At 45.3% G+C, this 16219-nt stretch overlaps 2 protein-coding genes across 31 annotated transcripts in view; one reads left to right on the top strand and one right to left on the bottom strand.

The window, feature by feature from the left end:
• LOC135107087 (calpain-9-like) overlaps positions 1 to 7546 on the bottom strand; it is a 96611-nt gene extending 89065 nt beyond the window's left edge. Inside the window, exon 1 of the mRNA XM_064016719.1 lies at positions 6324 to 7546. The gene's annotated coding sequence lies outside the window, so the exon portion shown is untranslated. The remainder of the gene's footprint in view (positions 1 to 6323) is intronic.
• Positions 1 to 16219, top strand: part of LOC135107088 (microtubule-associated protein 4-like) — a 493319-nt gene that overhangs the window by 397311 nt on the left and 79789 nt on the right. The gene's annotated exons all lie outside the window — the stretch shown is intronic.

Genomic DNA, 16219 nt, shown 5'->3' with positions numbered 1-16219 from the left:
GTAACGTGAGGCGAGTCTTGCATATTTGTGTTGGTATTTACATTTATCCATATGTTTTCTTTTTTGTTATTAATTGTTTTATGCGTGAAGAAAGAAGACAAACGTACGAAAAAAAAATTAAATGAAAAATTCTAATAATTTCCCGCTTCCAAAAATGTTAGAGGGAAAAAATTTATCCACATGTCCGTTTATTTTACAAAGAGACACGGGTACAAAATTTTCCTGCTTTTTCCAACTTGGAGTCGCGGTCAGCCTTACTCGCCACCGCCAGTGACTTGGGTACCTGAGTCACGTCGGAGAGCCGCAGCTCCGGGCATTTGTACTGTTTTTGAATGCGAATTGAGGATTTAAGCTTCCTCCCTCCTTTGGTTCCAGGTCGGAAAAGGCTCAGGACCTGAAGGCGAAGTAACGGCCTGACTCAGCTAGTTTTTGCCTCGTGTATCTTGTATTTTGTGGGTTTTTACGCGAGTTAACCTTCAGATCAGATGGTAATCAGATGACCAGGAACATAAAGCTTGATATTAATGACCAGATTCAATTCATTTTAAAGGAGGTATTGGCTTAGGGCAACGAAGAGACTATTAAGTAAAGGTCCACTGAAGCTGCCGGTCCCCAAGGAGTGTATTCAAAGGGATTATACAAAATTTGAGGTAACACGTAGACTGGTGAAGAACGATTGACTCGCACCCACGAGTGTCTGGCACAGTGAACATTGCTGAATGACTGACTCACGGAATGCACGCAGGGAATTTGGAACATTCCCAAAACTCTTGTATTTGAACATTCAAAACTCGTGTACCATTCATCCATGTACTGTAACACATAAGCAGATTGGAAACTGAACGCTGCCAACGGAGGAAGCTGACGAGAAGAGGATATTTATAAAGAAAAAAAACCTTAATTATAGCGTGAGGAAAAATGCATGACCGTACATGGTAGCTTGGCATTTGTGTATGAGAGAGAGAGAGAGAGAGAGAGAGAGAGAGAGAGAGAGAGAGAGAGAGAGAGAGAGAGAGAGAGAGAGAGAGAGAGAGAGGGGAGAGAATTATGTGAGTTGTCCCTGTGATAGGTTACTTTCTAGATGGTGGTGGTGATGGTGGTGGTAGTGGTAATGTGAGGCCAGAAGACTTTTACACCACCCCTGCTACCACCACCACCACCACCACCACCACCACTCTCCCTCTCGGAAGGAAGGGAAGCGGCCGCGGTTTCTCAGTCGAGTGGGTCGCCTCTGGGTTTCGTGAAGGTCGGAGTAACCATTTATAGGCACTTATCACCCAGCTATCGATAACCGTGCGTGATTTAGCTTTGACGTCACTAAGGACCGCCGCCATCTGCCCATTCAAGGGGAAGAAAGAGTCGCTGGGCCTAGTTTTGTCAAGGACCCTGTTTCTCTCTCTCTCTCTCTCTAATCCCCGCGCCAGAACAAAAAATACATACAAGATACCGGAAAAGTGTTGAAAGAAGCTGAAATGATACTTAGAGTGTTGCCTTGTTGTTTTTTTTCTCTCTATGTAAATATTCGTGTGTTTGTTTTGAAGAAGGTGGGACCATTGAAATAAAATAGGAGATAAAGCTGCTTCGTGACTTTGGTATCGCATAAGTAGCATGATCCTTGCCTAAATACCCTGCTGCACGATACTGAAGGATTCTTAATCTCTTCGTAACTTAACTGGAAAGAATAAAAATAACAGAGCCACCTTAAATCATCACTTTGCCTTTAATACGCCTATAAAACATAAGAACATAAGGAGAGCTGCAAGAAGCCATTAGGATTACACGTGACAATCCATGTACGAGTATAAAACATGTCTATTCATTCTCACTTTTCATCCTCATCTATAAACTTCTCTAATCTTTCCGTATATACCACAAAAGTGAAGTGGTATCTGATGGCACACGCTGAGAGGGGAGAGGGCGGGAGTGGAGAGTGTTAAAGCGGGACAGGAGAGGTGGAGGCGAGGCGGTGTGTGAGCGAGGACCTGCCTGGTGGTGGTGGCCGGGCGGGTTCTGTCGAGGAGGAAGGCAGAAGGGGCGGTGTTGGGTTGACCTGCCAGACCTCTGCCGCCGCCTTGAGATTATGTTACACACATTCCCGTTACAGAGAGAGAGAGAGAGAGAGAGAGAGAGAGAGAGAGAGAGAGAGAGAGAGAGAGAGAGAGAGAGAGAGAGATTAATTAACTTGTCCTCGAAAAAATGTTTACTTTTTTCTTGTTCTTTTTTTTTCGCACCACTCTCCGTTACGTTGCAGGCAAAAGTCTGTGTTTAATGGCGTGTTTTTTTTGTTGGTATTTGCGGCTGAAATGAGGCTTCGCAAACACCGCAATCCTCGTGTGCTTGTCCCGCAGTACTACGTGACCTCTTTACTTTTTTACCTTATACTTTTATTCTTCTTTAAATGCATTGGGTAGTTGAATATTTCGACCTTTAAATGCGACCTACTTTATCTTGACTTGCGACAGCCTTGGTCAAGTAAAACACGGACTGACTATATGTTCCTCTCATGAGCTTAGGATTACATGAAGAGGAACACCGTCAGCATTGCCTCAACTCAACAATTGCGCAGTGTACCACATACAGTCCCTATAGGAGCAGTGCAAAGTTATGACAATACGACACTTGTTGCAGTATTTAAGTAACCTGAGATGTGTGTACTGCCAGTGGTGTCTATCGAAATTAAACCTGAAATGTAAAATAGCCTTTATTAATATAAAAACTGACAGTGAATCATAAAAAAGAAGAGCTGTGTTATTGATTTTGTTTCACTAGAGCTGTATCCTTGCTTTGTCTGTGGAAATTAAGCATGAAGTGTTCAATATTCGTTGTATTAATATAAAATGACAATAACTGACAGTGAATCATAAAAAGAAGATATGTGTTATTGTTTCCGTCATGCATGTAGAGCTGCGTACTCGTTGTGCCCCCGCGTGTTGGTGCATGGACGGTGCCGCGCCCCCCAAGACCTCTCCCTGAAGACCTCTCCCCTGCCTCTGTGTACAGTGCTTAGGCTCCAGTGGGCAGCACACGGACGCACGCCGCCCCTTGCCTTGCCTGGAAATTCGTCGCTGCCAGCATTTCTCCCCCACACCCTTTCAGTTCATCCATCCTCTTCCCTCTTTTTTGCCCTAGTTTCTTTGTGCCTCCCTCTCATCCCTCCCCTGCGGCACCATTCCCGCTGCCCTGTCCCTTCTGGAAAAGTTATTGACACATTGAGGCACGTGTCACTTCCATTTGGTAGACACGCAACGAGCATCCCAATTTCCAGCACATCCTAGATTGGTTTTGGTAGTGGGTGGAAGCCGAGCACTGAGAGAAAGTACCGTTGCTAATTGACAGGCGCTAGTACTGACCTGACTGGTAATGGCTGGGTAATGTGTGTTTGAGGCTCAGGGCAGATTACTGAAGCAGGGATCCTAACATAACTCCCTGTGCCCTGCTTAACAGCCTAAACCCACACACCGTAACGCCGCGTAATCGTGTTCACGCACGGCATTAAGCGAAACACGCAACATGCAGCACGCCACACGACCACCGCTGCTTAACTGCTTAACCACACAGCCCGCACCGCCCTCACCTACCTCACCCTCATCCGCTGGGAACCCCGCGAGTGTAGCCTGCCTCCTGCCCGCAACACCTGGCTCTGGTTACACACCTGCCTGCTGCATTGGAAAACTCCATTATGAACCTCCTTTCCTCCTTTGCACTCACAGGAACACCGTGCACTGGCTCATGTAATGGCTGGCTCACACGGTCACCTTTGCTTTTAAACGATATAGAGCTTAGGTAATGCTGATATGCTGCTAAACATTTAAAATCCAGGACGTGTTGTACCTCTTGTGCCCACTTCTCATCCAGACAACCGTTGTACCCCTGCCAGGACTCCTCACCTCGTTCTTATCCACGGCCGTGTCGCTCGTCTATCAATACACCTGCCACCGCCCCCTCTTCATACATACACCTTGCCCGCACCAATTAGAAGATAGTGCCTTTGTGCACGCACATGAAAATGCAGTGAAATATTGTACCTGTGTGTGTGTGTGTGTGTGCGTGCGATATTTGAGTTCACGCCACATCTTATGTACGAGTACCTCCCGGAGACTTTATCACTTCATCGCTGTATCAACCCTCCCGTCTCGGCGCCGCCCGCCACCACCGCCACACTCGTCGCCTGCCGCGTTTCAACATCGCTCACTTGTAGCGTGCCCGCCCGCCTGTCTAACGTGGCGTACTTCCTCCCAGCTGGCCGTGACCCGACCTACATGGGCGATAGAGACGCAACGGGCCGATGCGGAAACCCCTTTAAATTTCATCCCTGTTTTCTCTCTCTCTCTCTCTCTCTCTCTCTCTCTCTCTCTCTCTCTCTCTCTCTCTCTCTCTCTCTCTCTCTCTCTCTCTCTCTCTCTCTCTCTCTCTCTCATATTTCTTCCCGTGAGTGTGGGCGCGTTAAGGTGTTGCAAGATGATTCTCCTCAGATTGATGATGCGGCTTGATGCATTGTGTTTGTGTGTTAGCGGCGTGTTAGGATGGTTGGAATTACGTTGAAGGTGGAGACGTTATAAGATCAGGTAAATAGTTCGTGTCAGGACATAATGACGTATTTCTAGTGTAGTGTTTTAGTTCAGTGAAGTTGTAATGAGTTCTCAGACAAAGGTGTGCTGAGATTCTCTTGATATATTTTTTTTTCTAAAGTCTACTTCGTTTCCCTTTGAACGGTTGTCACTGTAATGTCGCTTTGTTCTCCCTTTCTCGAAATTTCCTTGTCCTGCGTGAATTTCTCAATCCTCGTTACAGAAACACACCAGTATTGGATGAGATTCCTTATAGAAGTTTTACCAGGGTCAAATTGAATCTCATCGAGGCAGTCCGGCAATGAGAGTAATGTGTGTTTGTTATTTAACCGCCCTATACCTCCAGGCGAAATTAAATTATTATTGTTGTTGATGTTATTCTTATTGGTGGTGAGAGTGATGGGGGGTGGTGACTTTATCGTTTCAAGTAGTAGTAGCAGTAGTAGTAGTAGTAGTGATGACAGCAATTCCCCTTATTTAAGTCTCCTTCTTTCACCATTAACGTTTCCGAAATCATCATGAACCACTTAGCGGGCCACACACACACACACACACACACACACACACACACACACACACACACACACACACACACACACACACACACACACACACACACACACACACACACAACCTCCGGCCAGCCCTCCTTCCAAGCGTGCATTTCACAGCATCGTAAAAACCTTCCCCTTGAGACAACTTTACACTCTGGGCGCACCGACACCCCGCCTTCCTCGCCACCCAAAGAAGCTGCATCCGCCTTTCCCACCGCCATTGCGCACTACTTGGCGGGGCTCTGAATGCTCGTAGACTTTTATTTCCTTAGCCGTGCACGTCTTTGCCAACTCAGCACCTCCCACATAGTCCTCCTTGGCAAATAAACAGACGTCAAAGGAAGAAAACTTGGCAACTCATTGATCCTCTGCATACATTATTGGTTTCACACGCCCCGGTTTAGTATGCATCACCTCCTCACTGGATGGGAACTCAACTGAACTGGAGGGAAAGAAAAAAAAAATCGGTTGAGTGAAGAGAGGTAGAAAAGCAGCGACTAGTTTGCTATGAAGCACGTTTAGTTTATTCGCTCGGCACAGAACACTCGACAGGCATTTTTACTTTTAACGTATAGACTCCATCAGCGAGTATTCCATTAGCCAGGATTGCCTTTCATCGCCGCCCTCGTCACCAATGCTGCACGGGATGTGTTGTAAAGCTGCCACGCTCGAGTCCCGCATCGCTTATAGTATTTCTCGTATTTACGCAGAAATATTCCTTTGGTCTGCTTTTTATTTATTTATTTATTTATTTATTTATTTATTTATTTATTTTTTTGTAGACACTGAGACGAAACACTGAAGGAACATTCAAGGTATTGTTAAGACAGACGCTTACGACAGTCGGCGCCCGGAACGCAGCTAAAGAGTCAGAGGGGCCGAGAGCGCATCCTCTGTACACTCACTGAGGTGGAACAAGCGCGGTTATTTCGGCTTTTCTTTGAGTGTGCAGTGCGGGTTGCTCCCAAAGGTGTCATTTTCCTTCACCAGCAAATAATGTTGAGACGATAAATATTACTTCCCTCAGAGTGCATTTTCTCATCTCGTGACTCCCGCACCACAGCCTCGGCGGCCTCCTCCTGTTGTAGCCATCCGTGGGCTGCAATGTTTTATCTTTATCCTCCCGCTCAGAGACTGATGGTATTCCTGTAGTGGCGAGAACACTTTCCGCTGAACGTAAGTCACCCCATTCCATCACTACCACGTGTATCAGCACCGCAGAAAACGGGGAGCGTAACCTCCCACAACCAAGGCTCAAGTAACACTGGGGCCAACCTACCCCGAGGAGGGTTTTAAAAGACCAGCGTGTAGCGCCCGACCTCTGGGTTCTGGGTACCTGGGAGGCGGTGTCACTTTATTTCCTATTCTGCTGTGGCAATAATGACGCCTGGAGAAAATCAAGGCAGATGGAATTATTTCTCATAAGTTTCTTTTACCACGTAAGAATGCAGAGAGTGGTAGTAGTGGTATAGCTAGTATTCGGAAATGAATTCTGTGCACGGCCACCAGCTGCTGGTAGGCGGTGCACGGGGACACGCCCAGCAGCCTCATCCACCCTCGCAGTGACTTGAATGCACAACTTGCACGTCGGTTCTGGACAGAAACAGCAGCTTCCTCCCCCCACCTGGCGCCGCGGGGTGAGGCGGATATCAACCAGCCACACCAACTCATCACTTCAGTTCCTTAGTTTTGTAACCAGTCAAGTGACTTCACGTGGACTTGCTCTGAGGAATCAACCTACACCAGACAGAGGCAACTGAACAGAAGACAAAGTAAATGAGACAGATTTAAAAAGGATCTATGACAGTCTTTTCCGAAACGCTTCTTCTTGGAGACAAACATACTCGATTACTTCGCTAGTTAGTAGGATCACGTTGCTAATGACCAATTATACACCATTTGATGCATGTCATGGTGATTTTCTCGTATTCACCCTCTTTGACCTCAGTACACTTCAAGATGGAGTCGGGAGATGTGTGTGAATAACAAGCGTAAAGCGAAATAATCATCACTATAGACTGTAATTCATCCCCGTTGAAATACGGGTGAAAACAGATAGTTATCCTTCTTTAACACTAGTACATGTCCACAGTGAGGCTGCAACACATCTAACACCCAACGTCTTCATTAATTCCGATGCGGCGTAAGTCAAGGGAAGGTTAAGGCCCTCCGCGCTTGCTCTGAATGGCTAAGCGCTCATGAAAAAAAAAAAAAACCTGGTAAGTAACACATGTTCAAGGCTGAAACTATACATTAATGTCGTCACCACCGCCACCACTATCATCATCATATCTGGCCCCGCCGATGACAGATCACGGCACCGCTGGGCGAGGCGAGGGTCGCGTAGAAAACAGTAATTATCACAAAATACTGGTGGTGTGGGTGGTGCTTCCTGTGGGGCTGACCTCGCGGGGCTGCCAGACGTAGGTTGGTGCCTCGCTACCTCCCTCACTTCTTATACCTGTTCCTCTCTCCCTCTCTACACTTCCTCCTCCTCCTCCTCCTCCTCCTCCTCCTCCTCCTCCTCCTCCTCCCTTATCCACAGTTTTTGTTGATCCCAGATGCTGTGTAGAGAGTCGAACAGAGTTCAGGAGTGAAGGTTTTGAGTTTCATCTAAATGAGACTTTTTATGACTCGTATTTTGAAATGCTTTACCAAAATTATTTTTCCAAGACCACATAAATTAGTAGACGGGTTTCCATGGCTGTTTTTTTTTTCAAGTATTGTTGAAGAATTCTTATCAAACTCTCACCAGATCACTAAAATTCTCGAAAAAAAAAACATTAATTTCCACTAGAGCTTGTTTTAGTCGAGATGTCAAGATAAGATGCTGGAACTTTTGAGAATACGACCTTTAAATCCCCTGGTGTTTGTTATTCACATGACTGTGTGTGTGTTACGCACCTGATTAGTCTCTTGATGAAGCAGACGTGACATTCCCTCACTCTTCAGCCACTGACAGACAGCACGCCAGCTACTGCAGTACTTACCTGGAAAGAGAGAGAAATATTGCATTCAGTATGTATGTTAATGAGGAAATGACGGTGGTGGTGATGGTGGTGGTTGTGGTAGTAGTAGTAGTAGTAGTAGTAGTAGTAGTAGTAGTAGTAGTTGTAATAGTAGTAGTTGTAATAGTAGTAGTAGTAGTAGTAGTAGTAGTAGTAGTGGTAGTAGTATGAGAATTACCAGTAACATAAGCAATGAAAAAGGAAGATAATGATAATAACTAACAAATAACAACAACAACAACCACAACAAACATTTAAATCACACATCCCTTTATACAGTTCCACTTACGAGTATAATAGAAACCAACATCAGACAAGTCCTGCATGTTCTTTAGTCATCAAAACCACACACACACACACACACACACACACACACACACACACACACACACACACACACACACACACACACACACACACACACAGTCCCGGCGTTCTTCTAGGTCACAGCTGTTCATTTCAATTCCTCGCTTCTGCTTCAATACGCAAACGCGGACGTAAACGTGAGAGGAATAGCCGTGGCTTTGGTGTGAAAGGAGACCCGCCCAGTGCTCCACGCTTGGCTGGAGATTCGAACCCTCTATCTACAGTCTTTAGGTGAGAGAGTAAACTTTGATTCCACCAGGACATTTTTTTTTTTTTGTGTGTGGGAGCAATTATGGTTATATGGTTGCTTGCTGTGTTTGTTAGTGGTGTTAGCACTGGTGGTTGTAGAAGTGGTAGTAGGAGCGTTGGTGGTGGTGGTGGTAGTGAAGTAGTAGTAGTAGTAGTAGTAGCAGTACCACTAATACTCTCACAGAAATAGCAAACACACTGAACCATTGTGAACTTCAAACGCGTAGTCCCTCCATCCAGCTGGCACGATACCAAACCTTTCTCTCCGAATGACCCTCGTGGGCATCCTGTAATGTATGCCTATGACCTCCGAAAGGCGTGGTGCGGTGTGGCTGGCGGGGCTCTGAGGGGCGGAGGCAGGTGGCAGGACGGCGGGCGGCGAGGCGGTGGGATAGGCGAGTCTGAGCGGGTCACGACATCTGGGCGGGTCTGGGCGGGGTTGGGTGGTGCGGGTTCCTACATAGCTGGCCTGGCATCCGGTTGTGTTCATGTAAATAGTTGACAGTGAGTTGGTACGCCTGTGTGTGTGTGTGTGTGTGTGTGTGTGCGTGTGAGTGTGACTGAGTATGTGAGTGTGTGTTTGTGGGTTTTCTCTTCCCTATTTTTGTCTGGCTTGGTGGTGGTGGTGTTGGTGGAAGCACAAAGGACCCTTTCATTATTTTGAGCCATTGTCAGTAATATTTACGGGACAGCAGGAGAGGAGGAAGAGGAAGAGGAAGAGGATGAGGATGAGGACAAGGATGAGATGCTGTGGATCATATTGATTCACTGGAAAAGGCAGGGCTCGGCAACTCGGGGAGCGAAGGTCGGCGTTGGTGTTGCTCCGTGTGCGTAAGTGTGTGTGTGTGTGTGTGTGTGTGTGTGTGTGTGTGTGTGTGTGTGTGTGTGTGTGTGTGTGTGTGTGTGTGTGTGTTGACTCGTGCTCATTCAAGGTGCTTAACTATTTTTTTCTTTCCCCTGCCAGTTATATAAACACGCCCGGCAAAAATGAAAAAAATACATTTGCCGTTTCACTGAATTGCACGAAATTAAGAGTCATCCTTGTAAACACTTGATCCTCGCTGCGTCTCTTTCCTTCCTCCTGCGCCTCACAAACGCTGGGCCGGGGAGGACGAGAGGGCGGGGACTAAAATGTGATGGGAGTAATGCACGTGTAAGGGGTGTGGGTGGGATGCGGGGTACAAGGTCACAGGTGAGGAGTGAGAGAAGATAGAGGAGTCGACACACCTATTGACCGCGGTGGCATTGTGTAACTTCCTTATAGTTAAGACGGTGTAGCAACCCTTCCAGCGTGCTATTGCTCGAGAGGGAAGCTAGCGTCCGTCCTAGCTGGGCTGAAAGGCAATTAGTTAAGGCAGTGACTTTAGTCATTCACGCCGGGGCTTGCGAGATAGCGGGGCTGCACCATAGTATACACGACAGCAATCCCGTTCTTGGGGTTTTTGTAGAGTTACATGAAAGAGCGACGTGAGGAGTAATTATTAAAGAACTCCACGGAAAATTTGATGGCAAAATAGGTGTGTTTGTGTGCGAGGGGACCCAACGCGGCGTCTATCTATATGCAAACAATGAAGCACCATCACATTCCTCTCCCCTCGTCTCCTTCGCAACTCATGTCGAGGAACATTCCAGGACCGGCTGGCAGAGGGTGCAGGGTCACGGTCGCCCACCATCACCATCACCATCACTATATCGCCGCTACATCCACCACCTCGACCCTCTAGTTTTTCTCTTCCACTGTTTCGCCTCTCCCCAAATTCAATTCTTCGCCCCCAGAGCAATGCGGGGAGTAGAGGATGCAGAGGAGGACACCGCAGCACAATGCCACCTGATCCACTTAACTGAGGTCATTCAGGCGAGGAGTGTTAAGGGTATAGACGCCAACTCGACAAATGCGCCCACGTTAAAGTTTCGAATACGCTCTTGTTGTTGTCAAGGCGGGCGCCACCACCACCATCACCTTCGCTACCACCACCACCACCACCACCTCTCATGACCCTTGATTCTTAGTCCGCGATAAGTCCCGAAATAAGAGGAGGAGGAGAAGGAGGAGGGGGAAAAGAGAGAGAACAAGATGAAAGTGGTGCAGAAACACATGAATATAAATACCCTTCTTAAAATTCCAAAGGGATATGAAGAAAAGAACAAAAAATAGAACACGAAATAGAGGAGGAAGAAAAGGGAGAGGAAAAAGAGGAGGAGGAGGAGGAGGAGGAGGAGAAGGAAAAGAAGAAGAAGAAGAAGATGATGAACCACTAATAAAATAAAAAAAGATAAACGTACAGAAACACACACACACACACACACACACACACACACACACACACACACACACACACACACACACACACACACACACACACACACACACGAGTAGAAATATTCTTGTTATAATTCAGAGTATATGGTTGGCTTTGCTTATGTCTGACAACAGCAATAGGGCGTGATAGAGGAGATACAGGGCTGAACAAGTGAAGGCCTCGCCACGCCCTCGCCCTCCACCCCTCTACAAGACGCTGCGGGGAGGGAGAGGCGGGGAAGGGCGCGGCAGGAATTATGTGTAGCGATCATTGAGTCGGCAGCAGCTGTTGTCAGTGAGTGTCAGCGATCTGTTGATGTATCTGGAGGTTCACGTGTTTTTTGTTTTTTTTTGTTTTTGTCTGAGGTATTATTTGTAGTAGGGATGGCTGTAGTAGTAGTAGTAGTAGTAGTAGCAGTAGTAGTAGTAGAAATGTTTACGAGGCTCTAGTATTATTTTTTACTGTCTAAATAAAGGTCACTTTCTCCATTTCCCGACCCTTGTAATGATTATTTGTTTACTTCAGGTGAAATTTATGGTAGTGGTGGTGGTGGTAGTAAAAGTAGTAGTAGTAGTAGTGGTAGGAGGAGGAGGAGGAGGAGGAGCAGGAGGAAGAGCAGTGTCCTCTGTTACAAAGCGGTAGATAGATAGCATAGATTAGAGCAAGAGTAGGACCTGAGGGCTAAGGGAGTAAGTAGGGCAAGACGGAGGATGTTTTACGAAAGGTGCGTGGGGACGTGGAAGACTTAAGAGGCAGAGGGAGGCGGATGAGGGACTGACGCGGGGTATTCCTGAGGTGTTCCTAGCGGCGCCTTTTCCCTAACTGCGGTGGCGTGACTCGTGATAGCTTTTAAGATAGTGACTGAGCAGACGAGAGTGTGTTTCGATGCTGCTACGAGTATAATCCAGCTCACTATCTTGACCGCCTCCGCAGATTTTGGCTTCAGATAATCAGAGGAATCTTTGGAATCGTTTGTGTTTCTTTATTTTGTGTGTGTGTGTGCTGAAAGAAAATGTTTGATATAATCGTTTTGTTCATTACATCACAATTCCCTACTGTTGTATTCCCTTCTGCCTTTGACCTTTAAAGAGTGAGGGTTTAAGACACTTACCCTCAAACTTTTGATAACTTTAGGGACTGGCACCTTATATGGGCATTTTTATAACCTTTTTGTAACCCTTAATCAGAGTCCCGTCTTGCATAAAAAAAAGTTGCGATCGTATGAAAGAAAAACATAACATTTCTTTTATTTCACGTCATGGGTAAGAGTCCAGTCAATGCCCCGTTAATGTCTAAGAGGCGGTGAATGGTGCTTGTCACAAAATCAGGTACCGAGGCGAGGGTGAGGAGTAATTGGCTGCGATAAGAACTGACATTACTCCTGGGAATGTGTTAAATGTGGATTTCTCGTTTAGCCGTAACTGTCTAGGGTAGATAAGAAAGGTCCCAAGTTGTGAAAATATGAGGAACACGTTTCAGTAACCTCGGTAGGATCTAACCGAATACCTGATGAGACCGATTATTTTTCAGGACAGCACGAGTGACAGATGAATCTCGATAAACAAATGGAATTACGCGAAGTATGGAATAATTAGATATAGGAGAAAATAACTGAATACGAAGATGGTTTGCATTGAAAACACATTCAAACAAAGCGAAGCAAATTAAATTAACACTTTTTTTTTTTTTAGCAAAAGCAGAAATGAACAGAAAGCGAGCCAAGCAAAGAAAATAGTCTGGTATTGCTTGTCGAAATGAAAACACATCTTACTTAAGTAGTCTTTCCTAACACAGAAGTTCTCAAATTTGCTACCACTTCTGTTCATATATATTTTCTGCATTCTTTCTCATTCGCAGCTGCCAGGAATCGATTCAGTTCTCGTCCTCTTCGTTGCTGTCGTTCTTGTTAACTGCGCACTTCGTTTCTTTATTGTGCCGCATTATTGCCCGGGGTTGCATGTCTTTGTATCATTGGGTGCAGTCCGTGTTCCCAGCAGTCAGTGGCGGAGACAGGAACACTGCAGCTCGTCACCCAGGCTTTTGTTGGGCCGGAATGTTGTGACGCAAGGACGGCTCACAGGTTTTAGTGACCACTATTGTCAATTACCAAACAGCAACTCACGAAATGGCCAGAGTAAAGTGGACTGAACTATATAGGACAGAGTAGCCATTTTTTTAATATTTAATTTAAACTTTTTTTTTTTTTTTTAAGCGGAAATGCGAACAAAACTCGGAATGGTCTTGCTTAAATAGATACACGAATAACTAAATTGGTCTTGGATGAATAGATATGCGAATAACGAACTAACTATTTTGGCTCTAGTGTAAGGGTATTTAACTTTTAATTTGAAGTAACCTAATGCATTTCGGCCCTAATTTCAAGTAAGCTGAGATATTTCAGTTTTGATTTAAAATGGTGTAAGATATTTTAGCTACAACCCTAAATGATGTGAGATACTTAGCCTCTAACACCGAGTGGTCTAAGGTATTTTGATTCCATTTCGAATTGGCAAGCTTCCCAGACAGTCACGTGGCAGGAACCATCATTGTTCAGTGAGTGTGGCAATCTGAGGGTGCTTCCTGGAAGGGGACACATGAAACTATGCCCATCTTGCCTGGTAACTCATTGCGATACGATTTCCCCGAAGTGTTGAGAGACAGGGAGGCGGTGATTTCGTAGCCTTTCAAGCCTTCATTCATCATTATACATCAATTTCAGCAGTATGGTTTCAACAGCGTGGCGCAACGATGATGATAATGATATGTGTGTGTGTGTGTGTGTGTGATGAATTGCTGTTTCCAGTGTAGTTGTCTATGTTAGAAGCTTCCTATATTTGACAAACATAGATATTACATATTGATATTGTTCTATCAGAATCTGCATTCCCTTTTCCCGTATGGAATGATTCACGTGGTGATTCTGTACCGAACACCTCACTCGGGCAGGGTATCAGTCGAGTGAGTAAGAGAAGAATGAGCAAGAACACAACCCGGAAGTTATTACGAAATTGCTCCTTTCCTTCTCTCTCTCTCTCTCTCTCTCTCTCTCTCTCTCTCTCTCTCTCTCTCTCTCTCTCTCTCTCTCTCTCTCTCTCTCTCTCTCTCTCTCTCTCTCTCTCTCTATTCCGGCATGGGTAAATAGCCACTTCTCATCTATCTGCCCAATTCATTAATATGATTGTCTTCTCACCAGAGTGACACGGAGGGCTGAGTGTTAGTCACATTTATTGGTGGGCAGAGAGAGAGAGAGAGAGAGAGAGAGAGAGAGAGAGAGAGAGAGAGAGAGAGAGAGAGAGAGAGGTCAAGCGTAAATGAAGAATGTTTAAAGTGGAGAAAGGTGAGGTGAATAAAGTGGAGGTGCAAGATACCATAAAGACAGTGAGGAGAAGGAAGGAAGGGAGACGAAAGGGGGAAAGAGGAGAGACGCGAGGGTAAAGTCAAGGAAGCCACCACCACTACCACCACCACCACCAGTAGCGAACGAGGGAGAAGAAATTTAATAAAACTCTCGGTTCATGATAAACGCGCTCCTGGTAAATATTAAAACGGAACAGCGAGAAAGAAAAATAGATAAAAAGTAAATAAAAAAAAAAACAAGTATATTTTACGATAGAATAAACCAAAAGGCACACATACACCCCCCACCCTCCCACACACACAAAAAAGAATATCTAACTCCCCCAAAAATGAAAGCGGATGTTGTGGCGCAGCTGACGTTACAAAACACTGAAACAAACAAGGAGGAGCGAGCACCCTTGAACCGCGCTGCCTTGTGGGGCGGGGCGGGAGACTGGGAGGGGGGAAAGAGTGGGGAGGCGGAGGGAGAGGAGGAGGAGGATGGCATGGAGCGAGGGAGAGAAGAGAGAGAAGAGAGAGAGGTGGAAAGACATCAGCATGCGTGAGGTACGAGGAGGAAGAGGAGGCAGATGGAGAAGACAGGATGTAGTGTTGCCTTCATGCATTGTTACTTGTATAGTGTTTTTATCCTCGATGTTAATTCATGGGCTTTCATCCTCCCTATAATTTCATGACCTGTGCACATGGAAGGACGAAACATAGAGAATAATCCACAATGAAAGAAAAGAATACTTGAGTACCCGATGTGCAGTAAGGTTCCCCACTTTGAACAGTTAGAATGCTTATATCTCACCGTTGTTTTGTAGTTTACGTAAAGAAACCCACATAAATATTGACGATAATGTTGAAATACGCGCAGTTATCGCCCAGCGGAATCCCACCACAGAAGCGTGGCCTTGAGGTAGAGCTAGATAATCGAACTTAGTTACCCCTGCAGCGTGGCGCTCATAGAGAATGGACGCCCGCTGGGGATTTCAATGGGGTACTACGTTAACTTCCACAATATTTTTATCAACTGTTAATCCATTGTTTCTTGTTCTGTCTCGATTACTTACCCTGAAGATTTTTCACCTCAACCTTGTTATATTACGTAAAGAATAGCGACATTTATAAGGTAAATAGTATATAAGGTGATGCTGAATATAAATATATAGTCTGACACTGTATTGGTGGTATGATAACTGTAGCAATAGAATATTAGTCACAATAAACGTAATAATGATATGTTTACTTTTTAAAGAAGACAATCAAAACTTTTCCCATAATGCAGTTCAGGTAAAGTTAGAATTGCAAATAAATATAAGATAAATGGGGACTATTTCCCTCTGGATTTCATATATTTACCTCAAAATAACACTGGAGAATGATTTGCTTGTGATAGAACGCTTCAAGTACTGTCTACATGTTCCGGGAATCGTCCTAAGAACTTTACATGGAAGTTGAAAGTTGTCAGTATTCCCCAAATTGAGAATCATCTTGGCAAATCCACCATCGGCTCAGATTGGATGCCTTCTAACCACGGCAGGCATTACACGACTTATCACATACGTCTATCTGACTTGTATTGCATAATTTAAATATTATTCTAAGTTTGCGCCCTATCTTCTTACCAGTGTTTGCCGTTTGATATTTCGACGTGTAGCGTTTTGTGGTCCCTTTGCTGTGGCATCATTAACTCAATCAATCAATAGTATGACACTGGCTAGAGAGACTGATTATAATGCGGCGCCCCCAGTAAAGGTTTATTAAATGAATGCAAATAATTGTGCTATAAATTCCATTGTTAAACGTGTTGCTATGCATTGGCTCACCCAGTC

Source organism: Scylla paramamosain, chromosome 14 (genome assembly GCF_035594125.1).
Source record: "Scylla paramamosain isolate STU-SP2022 chromosome 14, ASM3559412v1, whole genome shotgun sequence".
NCBI classification, from domain to species: domain Eukaryota; kingdom Metazoa; phylum Arthropoda; class Malacostraca; order Decapoda; family Portunidae; genus Scylla; species Scylla paramamosain.
Note: the sequence above shows the minus strand (reverse complement) of the source record. Positions and strands in the feature narration are given on the sequence as shown.